Genomic DNA, 26,085 nt, shown 5'->3' with positions numbered 1-26,085 from the left:
TTACTTATACTAATCGACGCATAAGCCTCTGCTGTGGTGCCTTGGGGAGCAGGAGCTCCCCTTGCCACAATGGTACCTGTTTTGATTTAATACATTTACAAAATAAAATAAATAAAATAATTGGAATTATAATTATTTTTAATCAATTTATTATTTAATCGATGATCTGTGGCAGGAGTGCCATTCAGAAGATTGGCAGGGGTAGTGTGCCATTCCGAAGATTGGCATGAGTAGTGCGCCATTCCGAAGATTGGCACCTAGAGTTCCGTCATAAATATGGACCACCAAATTAATTCCTCAACCTACCTGGTTTTTGCTGTAGGCCATGTACCAATCGCTTGCAGTACATATCCATCGATGTCTTCTTCGCCTCGTCAACACTGGACACTGGACACAGTTTAAAAAGATAATAACGGCCAAGAAACTATGACGCATTATTATGTGGTGACGGAATTTGGAAAATAACCGAAGGTTTTTACTTTTTTTCTCTGAGCGCACAGGTTAAAGGTAATCACTGATATCTTAATAAAGAGTGATCAAGCACTCCCGCAAAAAACACTCCCGGGGATGTTAACACTTCCGCACTCCTGTAACACAGAAAAACAAACATAGAATTAGTAAATTTAAATTAAATAGGTTCTGTCAAATATGTTTGTTAAAAAAAGTAGAAAGCTATTGCCAACGTTTCGACAAATACATCAACTTTCAAGGTAGTTATAAGTTTTTAATCTATTTAAGTTTGCATCAAACGATTGTTACATGGAGCTTTGCGTTGACGATTAATAAGGAACTTAGCAGCAACTAATTTTCCTTCATCGCTGTTGTGACTCCCAATTACCAAAAATTAATGTTTTTTCCCCTAGTTAGAGTTGCATAAGCAAGATGCAAAGTTAGGCTTCTGTATAGATTCCTAATTAACATTAATACAAATCTGCAGGTAATCATTTAAAAAAAAAAGAAGAAGAAAAACTACTCCTAACTGCCTTGAAAAAGACAAAATGAATTCGTCGAAACGTTGGCAGTTAGTTAACTGCAGTATTTAGATAGAAATATATAAATTTACTCGACAATTTTCAAATATTTGTCGCATTTTCAAATAGTATCAAAGAAAATTTTGCTACTCATCATCAGCCTACCATTACGATTTGTAAAACAAAATGGGCTTTAATATAATATCGTAAATATTTATTATTGTTCATTGTTTTTGTTGACTGATTTATCAATCCATCATTTTTTCATCCTACTGTAAATATTTATCTTTTTTCTACTTAATAAGAAACCAAAAGTACCAATAATTACTTATGCTAAGATAACAGGATATAGTCATTTTTGTAAAAAGTAACTTTTCTATTTCAAGGAAGAAAAGGAACAAAACAAACAATACGATAAACTAGAAGTAGAAGCAAATTGGAAATGTATAATGGAGAAGATTAAGCAGTCTGTAAGAGACAACTTCTGAATACTTACTAAGTTCTTTGTAATAAAGTCAGAGCCATTCCAAGGTCTTTGTTTCATAGAAAGTGTCTAGGAATACCAATAGTTGTTATCAAACTATGTTTTTACATGTCTTAGCCAACTAGCGATTCGCTCGTCTACTGTAGACGGGTCTTTTTAATGTATTAAATTAAATCATTGAGTGAATAATAGTGAAGGAACTTGAAGAAAAAAAAAGTTTCTAATTTTTCTCTTTTTTCTTTTAAACGGAAATACAGCGATCTTGACAAATTTTCGAAATTGAATTTCGCACCGGAAATACATATTTTTTTAGGTCTCAAAGCTAGTAAAAGCTGCATTTAGTGCAGCGGTCTAAGTGTAAATGTTAATTTCTATCATTTTCTTTCTATGGAACCAGTGCTTTTTCCAGTGCACTGCTGGCCTCCGGACAGTGCTCTCTCGTTACAGGCACTCTGGGAGCTGTAAGAAGCTCCGAGGAACAGTAAACCTAAGTTCTAGCAGCTGAAATTCGAGCCCGGGACTTCACATTAGAATTCAGAGCACTAACCACTGATCTGATCCCTCCACAAAGAGGGTATTTATTAAAATTATTTTATATAGGGTAAAGTCGGGTGAGATGGCCAATCGGGAGAGATGGCCAACAGCCGAAATTTAACCGAAATGTGTCCGACGGCGCTGCGTGACCTCTCCATTGATGAACCAAAGATGGTTGGGCTTGTCTCAAAAGTATAGTTTACGGATCTATCACCTGTTAAATGTTAATTACTCATAGAAATGTTACTAAATTCTCAATTTTTATTTATTTATTTTGTAATTTAGAATCTGTATAAATATATACAATAAGTAAATAGGAGGTGAATGAGATGAACTGGTGCTGGAGGAGAGCTGGAGGAGAGAAGCTACCCAGCGGTAGCACTCTCTACAGGAGAGAGGAGAATGTGAGGAGGAGAGAGGAGAGATTTAGTTCTTCAGACCTCAAGGAAGTCGCGGGCTACTGGCGATTCAGTCGGCGAGAAGTACTAGGGATGTCAGAGGAGGCGAGAGACAGTACAAGAGGATTAGGGCTAGTCGAGAGAGTAGTATGGGATTTTTTGGTATTTAGTCTTGGCGAGTTGATCTATGAAGGGAATGTTGAGGTCGTGGTGAAGAGTGAGGTTAGTCACCGTAGAAAGGAGCGACAGCTATCTGTCGGCAGTAGTTTTGACTGAAATGTCTGCACAGTCCGTATGTTTTGTAGGTTTGGCTGAACCCCACAGCTCTAGTCCGTAAGTCCACATAGGTTTGTGGATAGTACTGTATATTAAGCGTTGTGAGTTCAGTGGGTAATTTGGAGCGTCGTCCAAGTAGTCTGTAAAGCAGTTTCGCACGTTTCGTCATTGTTTGTCCTAGTGTGTGGGTTCCACGTGAGTCGCTTGTCTATGTAGAGCCCAAGGTAGCTAGCACCAGATCTGTACAAGGAAGAGGATTGCTGTTGAAGAGGACAGGAGCCCTGCCGGAGAGTAAACGTGGCATGCTGGCATTTCTGTGGGTTCATTTTAATCCGCCACTTCTTTGCCTGAGAAAATCTCAAATTTAAAGAAAATTTACTGAACGGAAGTGCTATTTCACTGAAGAATAAATTTAAATACGTAAATTGTAGTAACGGAAAATTCAAGTGTCTTAGATATTTTTTCTTTTTTAAAAAAATAAAAAGTGATAAAGAATCAACTCCAGCTCAATTTAAATAAAAGCAGGGTATACTAAACTTATCATCACCCTGACCTTGCCTTATATATATGTATATACAAAAAATTTTGCGGCAAGGGAATTTTCAACTACGCAATAAACTTCCGGTGTATGAGAGTGCCAAAGCCGCCTGTCTGAAGCTTCTACCACTTCCGGTGTACGAGAGAGCCAAAGCCTCCTGTCTATAGCTTCTACCACTTCACCGTAAAAGCGATAATAAAATAAATACTCTTTTTTTTAATGTAAATAAATGTGTGAAAGTTGTTTATTTGGAGGGAAGCTGTTTATGGAAATAAATTGATAATGTATAATAAGGAACTGGCGAGCATTCAGCAACTCTAGTGATAAATCATAGTTTGCTAAGTTATAATGTAAGGTGGAAGAATTCTTCCTTCTTCTTTCTTTTTCTTCCATCTCCACTTTGTTCTTATTTTAAAGAGGAAATTTTATAAAGTAAGAGTACAGCAGCCAGGCAATAGGGAGAAATAGCTTTTTATATCCCCACCATAAATCCGCTGAATCCTGGAAGCCTTAGTGGCAAAGTAAAGGAGAACAACTTTGGTGAAATGGTACTAAAGATAAATTCGTTTGGGGACTTTACGACTTTTCTAATATTTATCGATTAGTTAAGGCGCAGTTTGTTACAATTGATTTTTAATAAAGTATCCAATTAAATGGCGCCAATCTTTTTTTTACTTCGTGATAGGCATGAAATCTAGGTTTAGAGTTCCACCTTCAACTACTCAATCTCTTCTTACAGTTCTCTTTAAGTTAAAAGTGACAAGATTCTTCTTAACCTTGAGAGTAGCCTCCGATGAACAAGACTCTTGAGTATTCTACTTTTAATTCTCAACAGTATTTTGCTATTTTTTACCAAAAGTTTTAAAAAAGGAATATTTCTTAAGCACCCTAGCCATTGCTCCTTTCTACGTCTACGTCTCATACATAATGGCTTTAAAATTCCCTTCGTCTCTGTCATCACCAAATTCCGTTACCTAAAATTACATTCCTAACTATCCTCTCACACGTCAGTGGTGTGGTGGAGGAAGACTGAACAACAGACGGCAATTAAGGCTCTAGCAAGGGTGCAGAGACTGGCCTGTCTGATGATCACGGGGGCCTTTAGTAGCACCCCTACTGCGGCGCTGGAGGTACTTCTGGGGTTGGCTCCGCTTCAATATGTTATTCAGGCGGAGGCAAGGGCCAGTGCGTACAGAATGGCGAGCAATGGGCAATGGAGGCGTATAAGTTCCTGCATTGGCCATATGATTATTTCAGATAAGGTCGACCCTGGGCCGGTTATTGACATGGCAGGGGACAGTATCTGTCCTAAATACAGTTTCGAGACTCCTTTTCAGGTGTGTATTAAACCGAGGACTGAATGGAGGGTAAACTGGACGGATCAGTACCGGAAGGGAGGCATTTGGTTTACCGATGGCTCCAAGATGGACTGTGGGACTGGGTCTGGAGTGTATGGGGTCAAACCCGAGGTACTCATTGAGAGATCTCTTGGGAGATACGCCACAGTCTTCCAGGCCGAGGTTTTTGCTATTAAAATATGCGCTGAGGAAAACCTGCGGATGGAACCTAGAAATAGGGAGATTCGCATCTTTTCGGACAGCCAGGCTGCACTGAAGGCTCTCGTATCCTTCAGAATCACCTCTTCCCTGGTCTGGGAATGCAGGAAGGCCCTAGAACTACTGGCGCGGCACAACAAAGTTCGGTTGGAATGGGTGCCGGGTCATGTGGGTATTGAAGGGAATGAAAAAGCTGATTATCTGGCCAGGAATGGGGCTAACACTCCTTTCATCGGTCCAGAGCCTGTCCTGGGGATCACCAGGGGTTCGGTTCGCGCGGCTCTCAGAGATTGGATCTGGAGGGAGCACGAAAAGAACTGGGTGATGTGTCCTGGGGTTAAACACAGCAAGACCTTGATGCCTTGGCTGTGTAAGCAAAGATCCAAAGAGACCCTGTGTTTGGGCAGAAATCAGATTACTCTGATTACAGGCCTATTCACGGGGCACGGTAGGTTCAAGAAGCATCTGCGCAAGGTGGGGCTTATCAGCTCGGAGCCGTTGTGCAGATTATGTCAGGAAGAGGAGGAAACGGCCTCTCACCTGTTGTTCGATTGCGTTGCAATCGAACGTTTGCGCTATGAAACCTTTGGAACGTTGAGGCCGAAGGAGATAGTAGCGCAAAAAGAACTAGTAGGGAAAGTCCTTGACCTCTTCAGGAGGGGAGGGTTCGCCTACTAGAACTAAGAAGTCTTCTGTGGCTGCGGTGCCTTGGGGCATAGGTCCCGTCCCATCTACTATCTTATCTTATCTTATCTTATCCTCTCACACGACTACTTTAGTTCAAGCCCTCTTAAACTCCAGCCTCCTATCCTATCCTCCACAACGTTCAAAGCTTCGCTACCAGCAGCTTATATATAGCTTCGACTCTTTAAAGTGACAAGTTAAGCAGAGATATTTGGAGGTTTTTTTTTTTTTAACTTTAGCTATTGGTGAGAGCATGAATTGTTGGCTTTCATGTCCTAGGATATCAAAAAACATCAGAAGTCAACGCTTTTCTGAGACCATACTGCATCCTTTCTGTATAAATGGCTCAACCACCGTTCATCTGATTACCAAGCGTCTGACTACTGTCTTCATCATGATTACCAAGCGTCTTCCTTAAAGAGCTCCTAGCTATTCATTATAACCAATTCACAGCAAAGAGGTCACATATTGTTCTCATCACTTTTCTCTCCCAGCAGCCAATGGCCTCATTAGCTGAGTAACATCTGCTTCGGGCCATGTCTGTCTGTTCCTTTATCCCTTCCAGATTATTATACTTCCAGTTTAATCCCAGGGAAAACAATAATTAAGAAACCTAGACTCTGAAGCAGTAGGGCCCTCTAATAGTTAATTTAACACATTATAAATCTCCTCTTGGATGCCTCAAGAATTAGCTAATGACAAAGATAACCGCAAAACTGGACGTACTTTATTAAATTTGATGACGCTAAAAAAACGCCAAAAATTTATTAGCATAATTTCCAATAATATAATTTTTTTTGGGGGTGAAACTTTACTAATAATTGAACATCCCTTTCAAGGGACCAGAGATTTGTGTAATTACAATGGAGAATTGGGAATTGGTAGAAAAGTTGGGAGATTGTAGAATAACATTCAAGAAGTTGAGGTGAAATACAACAGTTGTAAGCCCACAGTTTGAAACAATATTGGCGTAATATGGAGTAAAGTTGAAGACAAGGGTCTTAACGAGGGCGCAGACCAAACTCTCACTTCTTATCAGTTGAAAATAAGGAAGAAGTTCAAAACTACCAACTTCGGAGTAGTACTTTTGCTTAGAAGAACCTGGAGCTGGACAGGGAATAACCTCTGTGGTCGTACTACGGCACAATATTTTCTCTTAAATTTTTTAATTTTTATAACCCCCACTCACTTCTTATCTCACATTGCTCTTAATAAGATGTGAAAATGTTAATTAGGTTGTGCAATTAGTAATTAAATCTCAGAGATTCAGTTATCTTCTCTGGAGAAATCGTCTCCCCAGTTTAAAAGGAAAATTGAATCTGAGCCGTATCTATGCTTCCAATACTTCAAGTGCCTGACTACCGTGACGTTCTAAAAGAAATCCTTTTAGTTTTTACAGCATCCGAATGTACCATTAAACAAAGAACAAAAGAAACATTTTAAACCAAAATATATCTTCCTATTTTTTTTTTAATCTATCTCCAAATCTATAATTAGCAATCTGGAGACCGGTATCTTTGGCAACTTCAAAATATGATAACTTTTAAGTTTAACCAGTAACTGAAAATGCGTTTTGGTCCGCACTGCAGGATAATATCGTTGATATTATCTGTCGTACTGAGACTTAGCAATATAGTGCGTGTTACGAACACAAGTAAAGTTGAAATCTCTACACCAAACCAATTAATCTACCACTGGTGATGAATGAAGGTCCGAAACCGGTCAAGGATACAATAAACATGTGCGCGATAATGGATAATATCAACGATCTAACGATCCCATAGATTAGATTAGATTGTGACAAAGAGCGGCCCCCTCCAAAAGGGAGGAAGGAACGCAGGCAATCCTGAAAGGGGCTGGCTTCAAAATCCCCCTCTTGAAAGAAAGGACAGATTTTTGTTATTAATTACTTCGAGCGCAAATGAGTGGCGGTGAAGTTAAGTCACAGAATGACAGAACTCTAAAATTAGCCACCATCATGTCCACCGTGTCATAACCACTGAGAGAGAGGGAAAAGGCGGAACACTTCCGGTTGTAGCGTCTTTGAAGGAAAGAAAAATAAAAAAGGGAGTCGTTTTTGTTTTATCATATTTTCTGTTCTTGCTGTGATACTCATATTCCATCAACCAGGTTAGGAGGTCATTACTGGCGAAGAACAAGGGATCTCCGAGCTAATTACTTGTAGCTCTTATTTTCCGAGCCTTAAAGAGCATACCAGATTGAGAACGTAAAGGGGGGAATATCCTGGCCAATAGGATCACTTGGAGATGTGCTATACGAGGTGTGGCTATTAAATAACGAGACTATTGCTGTAAAACATTTTTAAACATATTTAGTTATCATCACCTTCAATATACACCCCTCCCCTATCCTTACAACGCTCCATGCGGATTTACCATTGTTCGAAACAGTGCTGGAAGTCTTTTTCTGTCAGCTCCTGCATGACGCGTACCGCTTTTTCTTTCAAAGCTTCACCGGACCGAAATCGTGTTCCTTTTAATGCAGATTTGACTTTGGGGAAACAGATAAAAGTCACATGGACGTCCATTTTCTGTAGCATCATCAGTCTCGTTATTTAATAGCCACACCTCGTATAGCTTGAACAGCCAGAATAGCGGCTCAAGCTGGGCCACAGTAAAAAAACAGTCGTCGATTCTTCGATGTACTGGATCATCAGGGAATCGTCCCGGACTTGTCCAACATACACATCTAGAGGAATCCCCCCACACAAACATATCGGTCTAAAAACAGTTGTTATTCCAAGTTGACCCAACTCAAAACAAAGACCAAAATAATCGGTAACCCTAAAGCAGTGGTTCTTAACCTTTTCAAAGACACGGAACACAATTATGATTTTTCTCGCGGAACACACTAACATTAAAAAATTGAAATTCGGTATTTAGCAAGAACTTAAAATTAATGAATAATAAAAAGTCGAATATAATTTTCAAAAAAGATATATGTATTAATTAAAATTAAAAAGGATAAATTATTACATAGTTTCAAAAAATAAATTCTGAAAATGAAATTAATCAAATAATGAACATAAAATTACGTTGCTACAAATAACAAATGTTGTAAAAGACTATGACTTAAAAAGATCGGCCAGCTTTGGTAGTGGAAAATTCAAATTTAAAAAAAAGGAACGATTTTTTGTTTTCCCATCTTTCCTAAGTTTCTGATTTTCAATACATTTAAAATTGAAATTTCGCGGAACACTTGGACCATATTCACGGAACACCAGTGTTCCGCGGAACACCGGTTAAGAACCACTGAACTAAAGTATCACATTTTGAACGTAATTTTTAACAACATTTTTGAGATATTTGCTAATAACTGTCAAAAATTTTTGTTACCTTCAGTGAATAGTTAATAAACATGAAACATTCGTTATACAGGAAACATCTGAGAAGTACTGATCAATAGAGGTTTGCCATCAAACTCAAGAAGGCAAAAATCTGCAGGAAGATGAAGTGAAAGACAAGGACAAAGGTATTCATTCCATTCACACAGATAGAAGATTTAAAAGGTGATGTAAAAAAAAAATAAATACATTTTGAGAATACCTTTTTATACACCCGATTGGAGATTAAAAATGATAAATCATGTCCGAAAAGAGATAGACCATTTTCTCTAAATTTTATTCTTCTTCTTCTTTATCTGTCATGAAAAAAGAGAGAAGTTTTTCAAAAAGGAAGTAAACACCGTGATAATAATAATAGTTAAAATAAATAAATCTGTGAAGGTACCATAGAAAGGAACTAGTGGAGATTTCCTACAAATAAGATGAAGAGAAAGTAGTTGTGATGTTAGTATATAACGGGGCAAGGGGATAGTGTAATAGTGTCTCTCTGTAAGAACTAGCAGCCCAGTCTCTTCCAGTAGTTAGAGAGAATGTCTGCAGAACTGGAAATGAGGTGAAGATTCAAGACGAATGGCAAACTCCGGTACGAGATTAAATTGGAGTGAATCCAAGAAGAGTGTATACCCAGAAACTGTTTCACTGAAGGAATGTGCAGTAGCTGGCGAACATCCTCTTCCTCATCAGGATCCAATCCTGTGTGTGTGTATGTAAGAGAAAGACAGAAGCTAAAACCTCTACCAGATCTTATATCACCATCTCTTGCTCACTATTTCCTAGATACAGCACGACGGGAAAAAAAGCGCTTTCCCTTAACTTAACCTTTAACTGTGATTCACTTCGTAATTAAGCAACATCAGTTCCAAAAAAAGAAAAAAAAAAGTATTAACCCTTTTTCTTACTAAAATTCTTAAAATGTTCCCCCTAATTTTATAGCTTATTTTATTCTTATTAAAATATTGTCGACTTTAGTAAATTGTACGAAATACCCAAAATGATATCACAGAAATGCCCAAAATCTAATTTCTCAAGAAATCTTTTTTTTCTTTTTGTTTTTTTTTTTTCTTAAAGGAGCTCAACAACTAAGGTCCTTCGCAGGATATGGTTGGTTTAACAGGTCCCGGATCCGCCAGTTGGTTCAGGTGTTGAGTGGACATGCAAATTTAGCGTATCATCTCTTCAAATGCGGTCTCATCCAGTCGCCAATTTGCGCTGGCTGTGGTTAGTCCGATAAGACTGTGCCGCACTTCGTTGAGGTGTGTCCAGTTTATTCTAAAACTAGATTTCTTGTCTTCGGGAGGTTAAACGTTTCTCTACCGAAGATTGTGGCATCTGGTAATCTTTACCAGAACTTTTTAGGTTTATTCAGTGCACTGTGGAGATTTGAGTCGCCATGCTCCCTAGTGTCATGTTACTACTTTATTAGTTTATTAAGCTGGCAACTTTTAGCCGGATTTGTTGTTTTAAAGCCCTGGTATCTCTCATGAGATGAGGGGTGGGCGGGGAACAATGGGCATTTTGGATTGCCTGCGTTCCTTCCCGTTTCTGGTGGAACCGCCCGTCTAAAGCAATCTAATCGAATCTAAAGATCCTTCGCACCTGACAATGTTGCTGAATGACACTGTCATTAATACTAGTTCATTTTAATCTAAAACAGTCAGACTAATCATAAACAGAATCATGCAAATAAATACCTTCATCCAATTAAATACCTTCACACACACTGAATCATAACTAATATGCATTCCCTCGTTCATTCACTCACAATTTACTTAAACTAAATGCAATTTGTGATGGAGTACTTGATGTTCCTCGCATCACATTAAAACCTGATCTAAGATAAAAACTTATTTTACATATTTACATAATTATTTACACAACATTCATACGACCATTCAAACTAGAAGAAATCTTTTCCAAATTAAATGATTTTGACAAATTTTCGGAACTATTTTTCATTTCAATTGGGGAGAGGGGAGAATATATAAATATTAACTTAGTGGATCCAGAATAATGGATTCCCCCACTCTGAGATACAGTTTTCAAATCCAGCTGTAAGTCCTTAGATTTCTTTCTCTACCCAAAGAAGTTTCTTCCCAGTTCACCCGTCCAGTCATAAAAATTATTACGAGAGAACACTCTTTGGGTTGGCCGGCAGTACATTGAAAAAAGCTTCTCAGGTATTCGCGTTTTAAATATACAGGGTGTTCATTTTAAGACGGCTCAAATGCATTTCATGCTTTACTCAACCTGTGAAGCATGTACTGTGCCTTCAAAGGTGCCTCCTCAGATACAGAGAGCAGTTGATAACCTCCTGGCTAACCTGGCTTGCGAGTCTGAGGAGGCACCTTTCAAGACACAGTTCATGCTGCAAAAGTGCATTATTTGATAAATTAAGGAATAAGTTGTTCCTTTACATGAAAGATATTGATCACTTAAATAAGTGGCAGGAGGTTTCCAATTTTTTTGGTAATTACACGCAACTCTCCCAAAATTACCAAATAATTATTAAACCTTCTTGTTTGTAACAGATGTAAAATTAATTTTTAGCCATTTTGTGTATGCTTGAGAACATCTAAAGCTCTTAACATTTGATTTTTCTTAGAAAAATCACTCGGAAAGCGACTTATTTCCTGATATTAAGAAAAATACTATCTTTACTGCCTTGGCAATATTTTTAGTAGAAAGGGGATGAAAAAATACATAAAAATGACCTATCACGTGCTCTTCTTTCTCTTTGATAACAAGTTAAAAAAATTGAAATATGATTAAAAATACCAGATCTTGAAATGGCCCAGCACCTTAAATTTTGAAAATATCGAATTGCGGTTTCCGGTTTCTTTCATTACTTTTTATACTCTTTAAAACTGTGTATATGAAAATGGAGGTCAACTGCAAACTCTCAGTTTTGGTCGCGCGTCAGCCGCGTATGCGGGCAGGAATCTAAAATCAAGTCACATATTCTAAAACTAGAGATGACAGGCAACAAATTTTTTCTCTACCATTTTTCGCTCAGAACAATCGTTTAAGTATGAAATGCATTTGAGCCGTCTTAAAATGAACACCCTGTATATAAAAAAAACTAAAGTAATCGCCTATTTTTTTAGGCGGGGCTTAACGTCCAACTACCCAATTAGGTGTCGTGGACGGAGGCGACTAGCAAACATACTTTACTATAAATTTCTTTTATTAACCATTAAATAAAATCCAAGGCCTAAGATCGGGACTCGAACCCAGTACCGCAATACATAATAGCTTTGCAGATCTCGCCTCTAACCTCTTGGTTACTGTGGCGCCCCGTTTTAAATTTATAAAATCTGCGATTGGGTTTGCTGTTTGTAATATGGCTGTTAAGTTATCGATTCTATACGCGGACCAGTTGCATCGTATCGCATGTTTATTCTGTAGGACTTCCACCCACCATTAGAAATAAATTAATCTGTTAAATCCGCACGCTTCCGTTGTATGCAATTCTAAAACATTACACACGCAAAAACGTACAGAATCTTTACAAAAATGTAATAGTTTTCATTATTTTTACAAAATGCTTTACGATTCATTAATATTTAGAATTATCACACTTACAAACACACACCAAGCAAGCTTCCTCTTTCTGTCATTAAAGTGTAGTTCGTTGAGGGAAACATCAGTGAATTCGAAATTACTACCTTTCATGATGGATTAAAGTTCGAGGCCGAACTGGAATACCGTGCTTCCATGGAAAAAATCAACGATATTGAATCAATCAGCACTGCGTACCTCATCGCTTGCACTATTCAGTGGCAAGTCTAAATAGTTGTGTTTCTGATGAAGTTGAGACAACCCGTTTTTATGCAAACTGCAGAACTGCTCCTTATCATGTTTTAGAAAAAGCAGAGGTGTTTTTCTTTTTCTTTCTCTTCCATTTCTTTTATCAACAGCCCTTTTTTTTTTATTTTTCTCACAATGGTAAGAGCAAAAACTTGTTTCTCTTCTCTCTCTGTATTTTATTGAATCTTAACATTTAGTTCAAGTATGATGGTCGCAAAAAAAAAAAAAAAAAAATGTGTAAAGAAGAGCTTTGTGGATTGCGGTACAGAGAGAGACCACTAGCCTTTCTCACTCACTTCTACACACTGTCTCTCTCTCTCTCTCTCTCTCTCTCTACACTAACAACTCAGGTGAAAAAGCAAAACGAAACGTAAAAGAGAACTGGAAGATTTGTCTGCGTTGCAATCATTGTCTGAACATCACTCGCACAGCATCCCACAAAGGCTTCGTTCAAAATAATTAAAAACCAACAGTTCGTTTCGCTCTTTTTTTTTTTTTTTTTTTAAACCACCTCTTCAACTTCTTTTTTTTTTAACTTTTCACCGTTAAATCTAAAAACTCTGCCTTTCCTCTATCTGCCTTCAATCCACCTTCAAGTGAGACTACATGGGAAATGAAACCCTCCTCTTTGAAAGTTTTTCCACTTTAAAAGTGAAAGGTAATATTAAATTTTTCTTTTCATGAACTTTCTATTTTTTTTTGTATAAAGAAAAAAAGTTAAACTCTGTGAAGCAAATTTAGAATCTGGGTAAACATTTTACACAAAATTCTTTGATTTATTCTTGTTTGATTAACTTCCTAGCGGATGAGTGTCTGATTTTTACTTCCGACTAAAAATAAAATGTTTCTGTCAATTGCAGATTTGAATTGGAAATAATTTTCTTTTTAATGCTATTATTATTACAATTTTTGTTACCAGATGCTACAATTTTCGGTAGGAAGGTATTTAACCTTCCTAAGACGAGAAATCTAGTTTTAGAATAAACGGGGCACACCTCTACACAGTGCCGCACAGTTTCATCGGACTCACCACAGCCAGGGCAAATTGGCGACTGGAAAGATGATACTCTAAATTCGCATGTCCACTCAACACCTGAACCAACTGGCCTGATCCGAGACCTGCTAAAACCAACCATATCCGTTCTTGACAGGCCAAGGATTTCCTTAGCCTGGCGGCAGTCGGTTCGGGATCTCCACCGTTTCCGATGTTCACGTTTCGTCATTGCTTGCCTTTTAAGTATAGTGTGTGGGTTCCACGTGAGCAGTTTTGCCTATGTAGAGCCCAAGGTAGCGCACCAGATCTGTACAAGGAAGAGGATTGCTGTGTTGAAGAGGACAGGTGGACAGGAGCCCCGCCGGAGAGTAAGTTCATTTTAATCCGCCACTTCTTTGCCGAGGATTCTATTTTATGTATAAGTGTGTCTGTAACTTGTATGAAGCTGATATAGGATATGTACTTGTAGCTAGTATGGCTGTGTCATCTGCATGTGTACAGAGTAGTGTAGAGGGTTGTACAGGTGTATGTCTGATGTGTATACTGTATAGAGAACGGGGCCAAGTGTATTACAAAAATAAAGTTAATTTCTCTCCCGAAAAATTTTACAGCGTCAAGACCTCCAAAATAAATGTCTACATGAAATTACGACTCAAATGACACCTTATCCATGAAAATCAGTGCACGCATCTAGACGCTAAGATGTTATAAAGTGATTTACAGACAGACAAACCCTCACTCCTGCAGTCTTAGAGATAGAATCGATTTTTTTCGGATTCAGATGACCTCAAAACGGATACTTGATGCAGAAATTCAAAATTGAGAAAAAAACCGCACGATTAGAAAGCCTACACTTCCTGTAAGATAAAGTGAAATGAGAGTTAGCTATTTGAAGCCAATGGCTCTAATATTGGGGCGAAGCAAAGTAACTATATATTTTTTACTGCTTTAAATTAAACTTTTTTTTTCTTTTTTTTGCTATACTTAAATACTTGAATCGTTTAATTACCGTTAATATGCAAACTTTCCCTAAGTTCATTTAAGTTTTTTTTTTTTAAGGCAAGTAAATCGCTTGTTATCCAGCACTTAGATACTTTTTAATCAGCCTACTCCAAACTGTGTCTATTACCATAAAGCCTGGTAGCCAACAAGATCGCATTTTCTTAATAAGCTTAGTAGAATCTGGTGCCTAACACACGGTTTTCTTTTGGTTACTTTTTAAACAAGTTAAACAAATTTTCTTCAAAGTTGGCACTTTTAATGAATTTTCTTTTCTTTTTTTTCTTGCCTCCAGAATTAGGTGTAAACGGATACACTTGTTTTCGAAAGACTTAGCTTAGCAAACACATGTTCAAGTAAAAAAGAAACCTCTTACAGCTGTCTAGAATATTACGAAAAAAACCCAAAGACGCAACTGGAAACACTTCACGTTTCCGGTGAGAGTGTAACATTCTTTCACTTTGGAATTCTACCAATATGCTTAAAAAGCTGATGCAGATGGTGAAAGCAGTAAAGCTAATATGTACGTATTATGTACGTACTGTGGGTTCGATTCCCGGACTAGGTCTTGGATTTTATTTCAAGTTTATCAAGTTGTTTAATTCATTGAAAACTCTTTTAGATGGACCAACGGACCTAACATTGTTGAGTGCTCGTGAACACGTTTCCTTGTAAAACAAACGTAATTTCTCATAAGAAGATAAAAGGAATCCTGGAAAATGATATACCGTTTGAAAGCCCATTAGACAAGGAAACTTTTATAAAAAGTGCCAGCACCTAGGTCTGATAATGATCACTTAAGGGCCTAATGAGTTTTCTTAAAAATGTCGAGTACTTTTATTTTTCCAGCATTCGGAGGAAGATTGAGGCTGTTTGGAGAATAACTTATGCTTCAAAATGGTATTAATTTTTAGAAAATTTATCTGTCTTTCTAACCGTGTCATCAGAATTGAATTCGGACTAAAACTTTCTGAGTAATAACATTTTTATTGGAAAAAAAGTAATGATTTTAGAAAAAAAAATTAAAGTGACGTCACTCAAGAACAGTGGAGAATATGAAGTTGGCCAATATGTCATTGAACTCCACTTTAGATGTACTTCACACAGTAGGCCTATGGATATTACTTACTGGTTCACCCTGTATACTGAAACAATTTTTTTCCCCCCATTTCAAAACCCTGCCATCTAAACTCATTCCTCTGTAATCCATCCTCATAATCCACCCCGTGACTTCTTAATACAACGTTCGACTCGTGATCTCCCATTCTAGACCATTCTAACCATTCAAATTCCCTGAGAATATCAGCACTGGCTGATTTCTTTCTTTCTGTGTCCGAACGGATGCATTCTACATCGGCTATGCCGTTTCTTTTCTTATCATGCAATCGTTTATTCTATTGCCTGATGTATATCTGGGCTACACAGATAGCTACAACTATACAGGGTGTTCATTTTAAGACGGCTCAAATGTATTTCATGCTTAAACGGTTGATCTGAGCGAAAAATTGTTGAGGAAAAATTTGTTACCCATCACCTCTAGTTTCAGAATATGTGACTTGATTTTTGATTCCTGCCCGCATACGCGGCTGACGCGCGACCAAAAGTGAGGGTTTGCAGTTGACCCCCATTTTCATATACACAGTTTTAAAGAGTATAAAAATACTTAAGCTGATATTTTTTAAAAATAAAAAGAATAATTTTGTGAAATTTTAAACGATTTTAGTGAATTTAATTATTAAATTATAATTTTCATTAATTTTTATTAAAACACAGAGTTGTTACTTTAACATCATCCATGAATTGATCATCTAACTTAGGGATTCGATCGAATCTCCCACTTTTATCATCTCTTTGCGACATAATATAACTAAAAATTTCCTTAAATGAGCCTTCATTTTCTGTTGTTAATATTTTTTTAGAAATTTTAGAATAGCAATATTATAAAATTAGTGAAATTCCTGTAAATTCTCTAGCAATAATTTAGGTAAAAGAGTTAAAGTGTAATAAATTTCTACAGAAAGGACTGTCTGTTGCTTAAAACTTGATTCGCTGTACTAGAGGCGGGGCGGGGGCGGTAGTGTAGAATCTGGAGGTGGAGTGCTGCTTGGGGCAGCAGCTGTTTGCTCAAACAAGCCTGTTAATGCGAGTTAAAGCTTTACATTGTCACTCCAGGAAGAAGTGGAGTGTCTCCGCCCAATCTGTTCTAGATAAAGGAGATGGTAAAGGACCCAAACTCCAGACAGGACAACATTTTACTATTTACACCCTCCCCCCCGTCATGTTAAGCTAGTAAAGAGAGCGACATCGTTTATTCGTTGAGTACGTAATTACAAATAATTTTTTTTTGTTTTTTTTTCACGCTAGCAGGAATACATAAATGTTTCAGCAAAGAGTTTTACGTCATTAAATTGGCGTAACGCTTTTACAATCAATCATTAATAATGATAATTGATTGGATTATATTTTGACTGTAAATTAATTAAAAAAAGAAGAAGCCAAAAAAGATTGATTGTAGAGAAATGCAACCTACAAAAAAAGCCTTGACATTAATGTATTCAATTGAGTAACAATAGATAATAATGGTAGAACTTTTTGGCTCTGTGTGTGGATATGTGATTGTGCGTTGGTGGGTGGCATGGCGTTTGCGTGAGCGTTTGTTCATTGGTCGAACTCTGGTAAAGGAAGGAAGAAAGAGAGTGAAAAGTGTGACGTGTTGATTTGAGTGAACTAGCAGATTGATATTCATTGAACGATAAATCAGTATATACTACGGTTCCTTCAAACACATACATATATACTCCCGCCTCTCTCTCTCTCTCTCTCTCTCTCTCTCTCTCTGTTTCAAGGTCTACATTTCTCCGCCCCCAAAACCCAGAACACGACGCCCCCAGTCACCCCCAGTCCTTTTCTTCTTTTACTAACCAGAGCGTAACTCTTCCACAATCCAGCACACAGTACTACAGTGATTTATACCATGTTTCGTACCAGAGAACTAAATATGATTTTCTGTATGTATGTCAGTCGAAACAAAAATAAACAGACTATAAAAACAATTTAAATATCAATACCCTAATTGACATGTTTATTTTAACATATTAAATCTCCAAATTAATTAGAAATCATTTACATTTAATATTAAATAACTTCAATTCCATATTTATCCAATAAACAGTAAATATGTGTGGCCCATATTTACTTTTGAACTGAAAACCTAGGACATATTTCAATTCCCTTATATTCTAATTCTGAAATGATATTATCTGGTTACTGCTTTCGAGTACAAATCGCTGTATCACATTCTCTTAGACATGAAGCTAAAGTGGAAGATCCGATAGTTAACATCTTATGATCCTTCTTGCATGCAATACACGTAGCAAACGATTAGACGAACGGTTATAGGCTAGACCAGCACAGCTAAGGTGTATTGCGGTACTAGTCTATATTCCTAATGTTTTATATGAGAATTCACAGTAAAGTATAGTTAGCTAATCGCCACGATAACCGAGCGGTTATAGGCTAGACCCGCACAGCTAAGATGTATTGCGGTACTAGTCTATATTCCCAACGGATTATATGAGAATTCACAGTAAAGTATAGTTAGCTAATCGCTACGATAGCCGAGCGGTTATAAGTTAGACCCGCACAGCTAAGATGTATTGCGGTACTAGTCTATATTCCCAACGGTTTATATGAGAAATTTACAGTAAAGTATAGTTAGCTAATCGCCTCCGTCCACGACACCTAATTTGGTAGTTGGACTTAAAAGCCGGCCAGAAAAAACTGGCAAATACTTTACTTTACATACTGCAGACCTCCAGAAGGTCCATCCAGAAGCTTTACTTCTTTACCTACGCAGGTGACGCGGAAACTCCCTCCACAAAGCATCTCAATAATAGCACTTAGAGACCTCTAAATTTATCTCAAGCTCTGTCCAATGAACGGTTTTAAAAAATTGGGAATTATGGTAAATGATTTCAAATTTGTGAAAATTACATAACTATTAATTTCAATCCACTATGACTCATTCGTATTTCTCCAGGCAAAATGTCCAAGGCACTCATTTGAATCTGTACTTAAATTTAAGCGCACTGAAGTTAAAAGTAGCTTACGACAACTTAAAAGATTCCTCAACTACAGATCCAAATTCTCATTTCTAGAAAATCTACCGAGCTATTGAACTGTAGAGTTCAAAAAGATCAACTAATATTCAATGAATTCAATCGCTACATTCTAATAGTCGTTTAAATCACGTGCGACCTCATGATTTGCATAAAAAAATATGATAGCTTCTCAATGACATAGATTTTTGTTCATAGTTCACTTTTTAGTTGCAGAATTCATTCACAAAAACCACTTTCCGTTTTTTGTCACTTTCCGTTATGGTTTAAGGAAAGTAATGTAATCGTGCTAAATTTTCATTATCTTAAATATCCGTCTTGATCATATCTTAAAAGTGTATAATAAAATGTTAATAGAGTCCTTATATAATACACTTTATATATTACTACATATGTATGTATAGATACATATATAGTACATTATCTCCCTGTTATCGTCGCTGTCCCTCCACATTTAGCAGCAAGTTCATTACTTGATGTTAGTAACATAGAAGCGGCCGTGTGTTTGGTTGGGAATGGTAATTTGTTACCGTTATATATATATATCTCCTTCTGATACGAACATCAAAACCAGTATACCCATGTTGGAATATTATCTCTATATAACGTAACTAAATTACATTGTACATATATAATATATTTTATTAAATCATGTTACACTACATGTTATATTTGGTTATTTATATCAATATTTATGGGAGATTTATTTTTAGAAAATTATTTAACATTTTGGGGATTTAAAATTTAATTAAAATCTTTGAAGTGTCAATTTAAGTACGCAAGAGTTTTCATCGATCCCTAAACTGCGCATAAGTGGACTAATTATCTACAGAATTCCCGACTGCTGAGAGTTTGGTCTCTTTTCTCTCTCTTTCTAGAAAGGAGTTTTCTCTCTATTGCTTACTGTACAGGATATCCTGTTTCTTAGCGCCAACGCAATTTTCCTCGCAGTGGCAATAATAAATAAATCAATAAAAAGATCTTAAAAAGGAAAAATTCACTCAAAATTTAGCCTTCTGTATTTGATTTGATTAATTTAAAATCAGAAGTTAATTAGGAGCTTTTAGCATCACCACTTTATAACATGAGAGTAAACCCTAAATAACCCATAAATATTTTAAGAGCCACGATAGCCGAGAGATTAGAGGAGTGGCCCGTAAAGTGTTGTGTAGTAGTGGGTTTCAAACCAGGTCTAGGTTTTGGGTTATTTTTTTTTCTATTTAATGGTTAATAAAAGGAATTTATTATACATTATATTTGCTAGTTGCCTCCGTCCACGGACGCCTAGGACTACCAATCCCTGTATTAACTATGAAAAAAAAAGGGGATGAAAAGTGATGAAACTAGGATATCCTAACGGCTAACAGTTACGAAGGGGAAGTTCTTTCATCGAGGTTTAGATGCACTTAGGGCCAAAGGTGGGCTCATTTGCTCTCCATTAATCCTGAATATATTTAATGGCTCTCCCTTGTCAGCCCTACCCAATTAATGAATGGAAGTTCTAGTGCCCTTTTTTTTACCTCCCTCCCTTGCCTCGTTAGTAATGGAACAGCAGCATGCGTGATAAGGAGAAAGAAAGATGATGACGAATTATGTTTAGCACTTACACAGCCACCGGACATTTCACTCACATCACGTGGTACTTCAACAAGTTCCATATGGAGCGACTCTTTTTTTTAAAAGATTATTTGGCTCCCTCACCATGCGTATTTAGATTCAGGGGTCGCAGGGAATCCTTTTGAAGAAACTCTAGCCGGGAATTCATGGAGAGAAATAAGCAGCCGAAATGATTATTTCCGGTTCAGGACAGATCTCTTCTTCATTTTGACAGTCTTCTATCTGGTGTGAAATTTTGTTAAAAACTTATTTCGAAACTTCATGTATAATAAGTACAATAATCGAAAACAATTTAGAGAAATACGTATTTAAAATATTTGAACGCTATTAAAAATTATTTTTATGTATCTTTTTATGTACGTGCGAAACTACTTTACAGACTTCTTGGACGACGCTCCAAATTCGTATCCATTGAACTCAAACGCTTAATATGCAGTACTATCCACAAACCTATATGGACTTACGGGACTAGAGCTGTGGGAGTTCAGCCAAACCTACAAACATACGGACTGTACAAGACATTTCAATCAAAACTACTGCCGACAGATAGCTGACGCTCCTTTCTACAGTGACTAACCTCACTCTAAACAACGACCTCAACATTCCCTTCGTACATCAAATTAGCCAAGACTAAATATCAAAAATTCCATACTGCTTTCTCCACTTGCTCCAATCCTCTAGTACAGTCTCTCGCCTCCTCTGACATTCCTGACTGAATCGCCAGAGGCCCCGCGACTTCCTTGCAGTCTGAAGGTCTAAAAATCATATCCTGTTGAAAGTGCTACAGCTGGACAGTTTCGAAAGAAAGAGGAAACTCCTGCCTTTCACGCCTCTATACTTCAATCTCCCTATTTACTATTGTATAGTATATTATACAGATTGTAAATAACAAACTAAATTAAAAAAAAATGTATCTTTTTATGCAGTTTATGTCGCTAGTTTTGAGTAATCAACACACACTAACTCACATACAAGCACACCAAAATAGAGTAAGTTAGAGTTGGTCAGCGACTGTCTAATCTGAATCACGGATTTGATACGTAATTTCAGTCCTAAATTCTTCTTAGAGTAACAAGAGAACTAATTTGCACACATTGAACAATAAATTGCTGTTTCTAATACTAATTAGACCTAAATTATAATTAAATTTAGTCCATTTAATTAATCTAATTAGCACGTAATTTGATAATCAAATAATTAAGTACTTTAATAATTGTTGATAATGTAATTAGGTTTGCAGTGCTGGATATTATCTTTCGACTTTATCCGGTCGTAGTAAGCATGCTTATTGTATCCCTGACCGGTTTCAGATTACCATCCATGTTCAGAGATAGATTAATCCAGTTTGGTGTGGATATTTCGATTCCGTTTATGTTTCTATCCCTCACTTAGTCAGCAAGTGTCGTGCGAATAGTAAGTGAAGTCGAAATAACTACACCATACGGATCAATCTAGCTCTGATAATGGATGATAATCCAAAACCGGTCAGGGATACGATAATCAAGCGTGCTACCAAGTACATAGAATCAACGATAATTCAATAATAATTGCCCCCCAAAAAATGCTATATTAAATTATACGAATTTAAGTCGTACTAATCAAAGAAAACTATACAATTACTTTTAATGCTTAAGCCCCTCATAAACTGTTTGTACTCCCCACCCGTACAAGGTTGGCCATTTTTTTTTTTAATTTTCAAACGAACTTGTTACATTTAATAATAAAATATTGGCAATTAATGAAATTGGCAATTATATTAATTAAATCGTGCCACAAGCTAAAAGTGTATTCGGTGAAAAATGACGGCAAAAAGTGTTTTCTCACTTTTCTTAATAATTTTAATTTAATTGAAATCTTCCACCATTTAAAAAAAAAAAAGTGCTTGAAGTTGGACGCCATATTTATAATCAGGAGAGAAATTTATTCATTTATCGCTAAAATCAACGCCGACATATTCGTTTTACCCGCTAAAATATCTAAATGAGCTAGACTAGGAAATCTTGGCGTGCTAACTGCATTTATAATATTTATTCACTTTTTTTTAAAAAAAAAATAATTTCGCGGAGACTGGCCGATAGATGTAATTTAACTTTTTTATTTATTTCTCAGGATTGGCTCAGCTAATTGCTCTCGTCACTCCAGGACCCAATCACCTGGGAATGTTATCTGGAATGGATTATCTGGTCAGATTGGTGGAATTACTCTAGAAAATGAAAACGTGCATTGCAATGCGATTGTGGCGCCAATATCAGAGGAATGTTTTTTGTAATATATCCTTGTACCCTGTCCCTGAATAAAAGGGAAAAAACCCTAGGGTTAGAATCTTAATGGTTTTTCAAACAATGAAAAAAAATGTTAAGTTTACACTCAAATGACTTAATTGTAACCATAATTGTGAAGGTTTCTATTTTCAGAGTTTAACAAAAATAACTGTGTGACTTTAAGGGAAGAGATTGTATGAAAGGATTTGAAACAGTGAGATAGAGCTCTAAGGTATTCTGCCCTGTAAGATATTGAGATGATTATGAAGAGAAAGATTTGTGGCCTTTTTTTAAAAGGAGCGCGTCTGTCCGAGTAACTAAGATTGAAATGTAAGAACATAGGTTTCGTTTAACCCTACAGCTCTAGTCTGGACGTTCAAGATTTTATAATTGTATTATTTTTTCAGGCGGGGCTTAACTTCCAACTACCAAATTAGGTGTCGTGGACGGAGGCGACTAGCAAACATACTTTACTGTAAATTTCCCTTATTAACCATTAAATAAAATCCAAGGCCAAGACCGGGAATCAAACCCAGTACCACAATATATGCAAGCTTTGCAGGTCTCGCCTCTTAACGCTCGGCTACCGTGGCGCCTTAATTGTTCAATATATTTCGTCTCTTTAGTTCCGTTCGTATTGATATCGTCTTCCGACAAAAAAGTAAAGAATGCCTTCTAATTCTTGAGTGTAGGTCTCATGTTCATCAGCACCTAAAGATAGCATACCTAGTCTGCGGAAGGAAGAGGATTGTTATTTTAGAATACTGGAGGACAAGAGCCCCCCCCCCATACACCTGAAAGTATGCTGGCATTATTGTGGATTCATCTTGATTCTCCGCTTTTCCACGCTAGGTACTATTAGGTCCAAATATGTTTGTAATCTGTGAGAAGCAGAACTTGTTGCCCAGCATGGCTGCTGGGTCGTCTATGTATAGAATATTGTGAAGGCATGCCCAAGAACGTCTGATGCGTAGAAGACGGGACCTGCGGCACTATCGCCCGGCTCCACAGAAAAAATAGGAGAGATCGCCCTATTAAGAAAATAAATTTTGGTAGATCATCAGCGTAGCAACTACCCTTCTGTGTAAAATTTAGAACTAAATGTAAACAAGTCTCCAATATACAGAAAGGAGGTTAAGTGTGGTAGTTTTATATTGGTAAGACATCGCTAGTTCGAGTCCCGACAGTAGCTAATTCTTATTTGTTAGAAAATGCATAAAAGTAATGCACATCTGTCAATATAATTTAGTAGATGGCCGAATGAACAAAATGTGAGATTAATTTTCATATAAAAATCTCAAAACATGATTTCCCCCTCAGGATAGCCTGTCACTTTAATGTGCTCAAATAAACATTGGATGGGTTGGGGGTCAGAGGGAAATGGGGGGAGAGAGATAGAGCGAGAGAGAGAGAGAGAGAATTTGCATTTATTGTTTGTAAAATGAATTTTATGTCAATTTAATGGAAGCGGTTTATATTTTCAGTATTAATCTGTATTTTGTTTTAATACATTTAAGCAATCATATTTCAAATCCAGAATTTATTGGGTCCATTGTAACATGGTAGAGTTATTTTGTTATTTATAAAGTTGATTTTAAAGCTTCGTGTAACAACCAAATATGATTTAGTCAATTAATGAATGCCAAAGCAGTAAAATACCAATGGCCACGAAAATATTTATTTCATTTCTGGAAACCAAGATCATAAATTTTGTTATGTAATGCCCTGGACCAAGCTTCATATTTATAGAATAATTATGCCTATGTAAAAGTGTAGTAATGCCAATTTTTTCATGTCCTTACATGCTACCACCCCAAATTAGGTATCATGGACGGAGACGGCAATCGTACATAATTAACTACAAATTCCTCATATTACCCATAAAATAAAATCCAATGCCTAGACCGGGAATCGAATCCGGGAATCAAATATATCTTAGCTTTGTGAGCCACACCGCTAACCTCTAGGCATTCGTGGCGCCTTATACGAATAATGTGTGTATTTCATGTAGTTTTTTTTTTGTAGTAATTTTTAATTTTAGTAATTCAAGCTACTAGAAAAATAAGAAACAAAAATAATGACAATCAAGAAGGAAATTGGTTTGAAATACTTTTAGAGAACATTGTAGAAAACCAAGTGCAGAGCGAGACGATAACCTAAGCGACATCAAAATCTCTACACTAAACTGATTACTACCTCTACTACCTCTGAAGATGTATGTAAGTCCAAAACCAGTTCGGGATACAAAAAAGAAAAGCGGGCTACGACAAAGAAAATCGAATAAAAATTTGTAGAAAATTGAAAAAAAAACATTTTTATAAAATTTGTACTCCATTTTCCAATATCTAGAAATTTTAGCTGCTCTTTATTATTATACAAATGAAGTATATATACTTATATATATTTTAGAGTGAAACCTAAAATATCACATTTACTAGAACTAATCTTCAACTAAGACGACACGATAGCCGAGCGGCCAGAGGCGAGGCTCACAAATCTAAAACTTATTGTGACACTGGGTACGATTCCCGGTTTAGGCCTTGGATTGAGAATCAATATGATATGAGAAATTTATAGTAAAGTATGTTCGCTAGTTGCCTCCGATTATGACATCTAGTTTGGTAGTTGGACAGCTGATAGCCATTGCTTTTTTATTGAAAAACATCCAAAAAAGAAGGTTTCAAATAAATGTTTTTTTAAAATCTATTTTGTAATTTACAATCTGTATAAATATATACAATAAGTAAATAGGAGGTGAATGAGATGAACTGGAGCGGGAAGAGCAGGAGGAGAGAAGCTACCCACTCTCTATAGGAAAGAGGAGAATGTGAGGAGGAGAATACGAGGAGGAGAGAGGAGAGATAGGAGAATAATGGCGTTTAGGCCTTCAGACTACTAGGAAGTCGCGGGGCCACTGGCGATTCAGTCGTCCAGGAGTATTGTTAGGGATGTCAGAGGAGGCCACAGACTGTACAAGAGGATTAGAGCAAGTAGAGAGAGCAGTATGGAACTTGCGATATTTCGTCTAGGGATGTTGAGGTCGGTGTGAAGAGTGAGGCTAGTCACCGTAGAAAGGAGCGTCAGCTATCTGTCGGAGTAGTTTTGACTGAAATGTTCTGTACAGTCCGTATGTTTGTAGGTTTGGCTGAACCCCACAGCTCTAGTCCGTAAGTCCACCATAGGTTTGTGGATAGTATTGTATATTAAACGTTTGAGTTCAATGGGTAATTTGGAGCTCAAATAAATGTAGAAATAAAATAAATATATGTATTTGTAAATGGAAGGATGGACGAAGTACTCGTATTACGAAAAAGTTTATAAGTTAGTTTTGTTTAGGAATTCGTTAAAAAAAATAGGTAACTTCCTTCGCAGAGATTTCCACTAATGATAGTCAAAAGCGTTTTTCTTGGTAGTACTTTAATCAAAAATTTGAATTTAAATTTTCTCTGATTTTCATTTTTTTTAGTTATACTCACACCAGATA

At 36.8% G+C, this 26,085-nt stretch overlaps 1 long non-coding RNA gene across 1 annotated transcript in view; it reads left to right on the top strand.

The window, feature by feature from the left end:
* Window positions 1–25,853, top strand: part of LOC141450816 (uncharacterized) — a 40,029-nt gene extending 14,176 nt beyond the window's left edge. The window contains exons 2-3 of the long non-coding RNA XR_012456334.1: window positions 13,532–13,974; window positions 22,450–25,853. This is a non-coding gene — a long non-coding RNA (uncharacterized lncRNA). The remainder of the gene's footprint in view (window positions 1–13,531; window positions 13,975–22,449) is intronic.
* Window positions 25,854–26,085: the final 232 nt, after the last annotated feature.

This window comes from Rhodnius prolixus, unplaced genomic scaffold, assembly GCF_049639745.1.
Source record: "Rhodnius prolixus isolate KJV_2025 unplaced genomic scaffold, Rpr scaffold_8, whole genome shotgun sequence".
NCBI lineage: Eukaryota > Metazoa > Arthropoda > Insecta > Hemiptera > Reduviidae > Rhodnius > Rhodnius prolixus.
The sequence above is the reverse complement of the archived record's forward strand: the minus strand, read 5'-3'. Positions and strand labels throughout refer to the sequence as shown.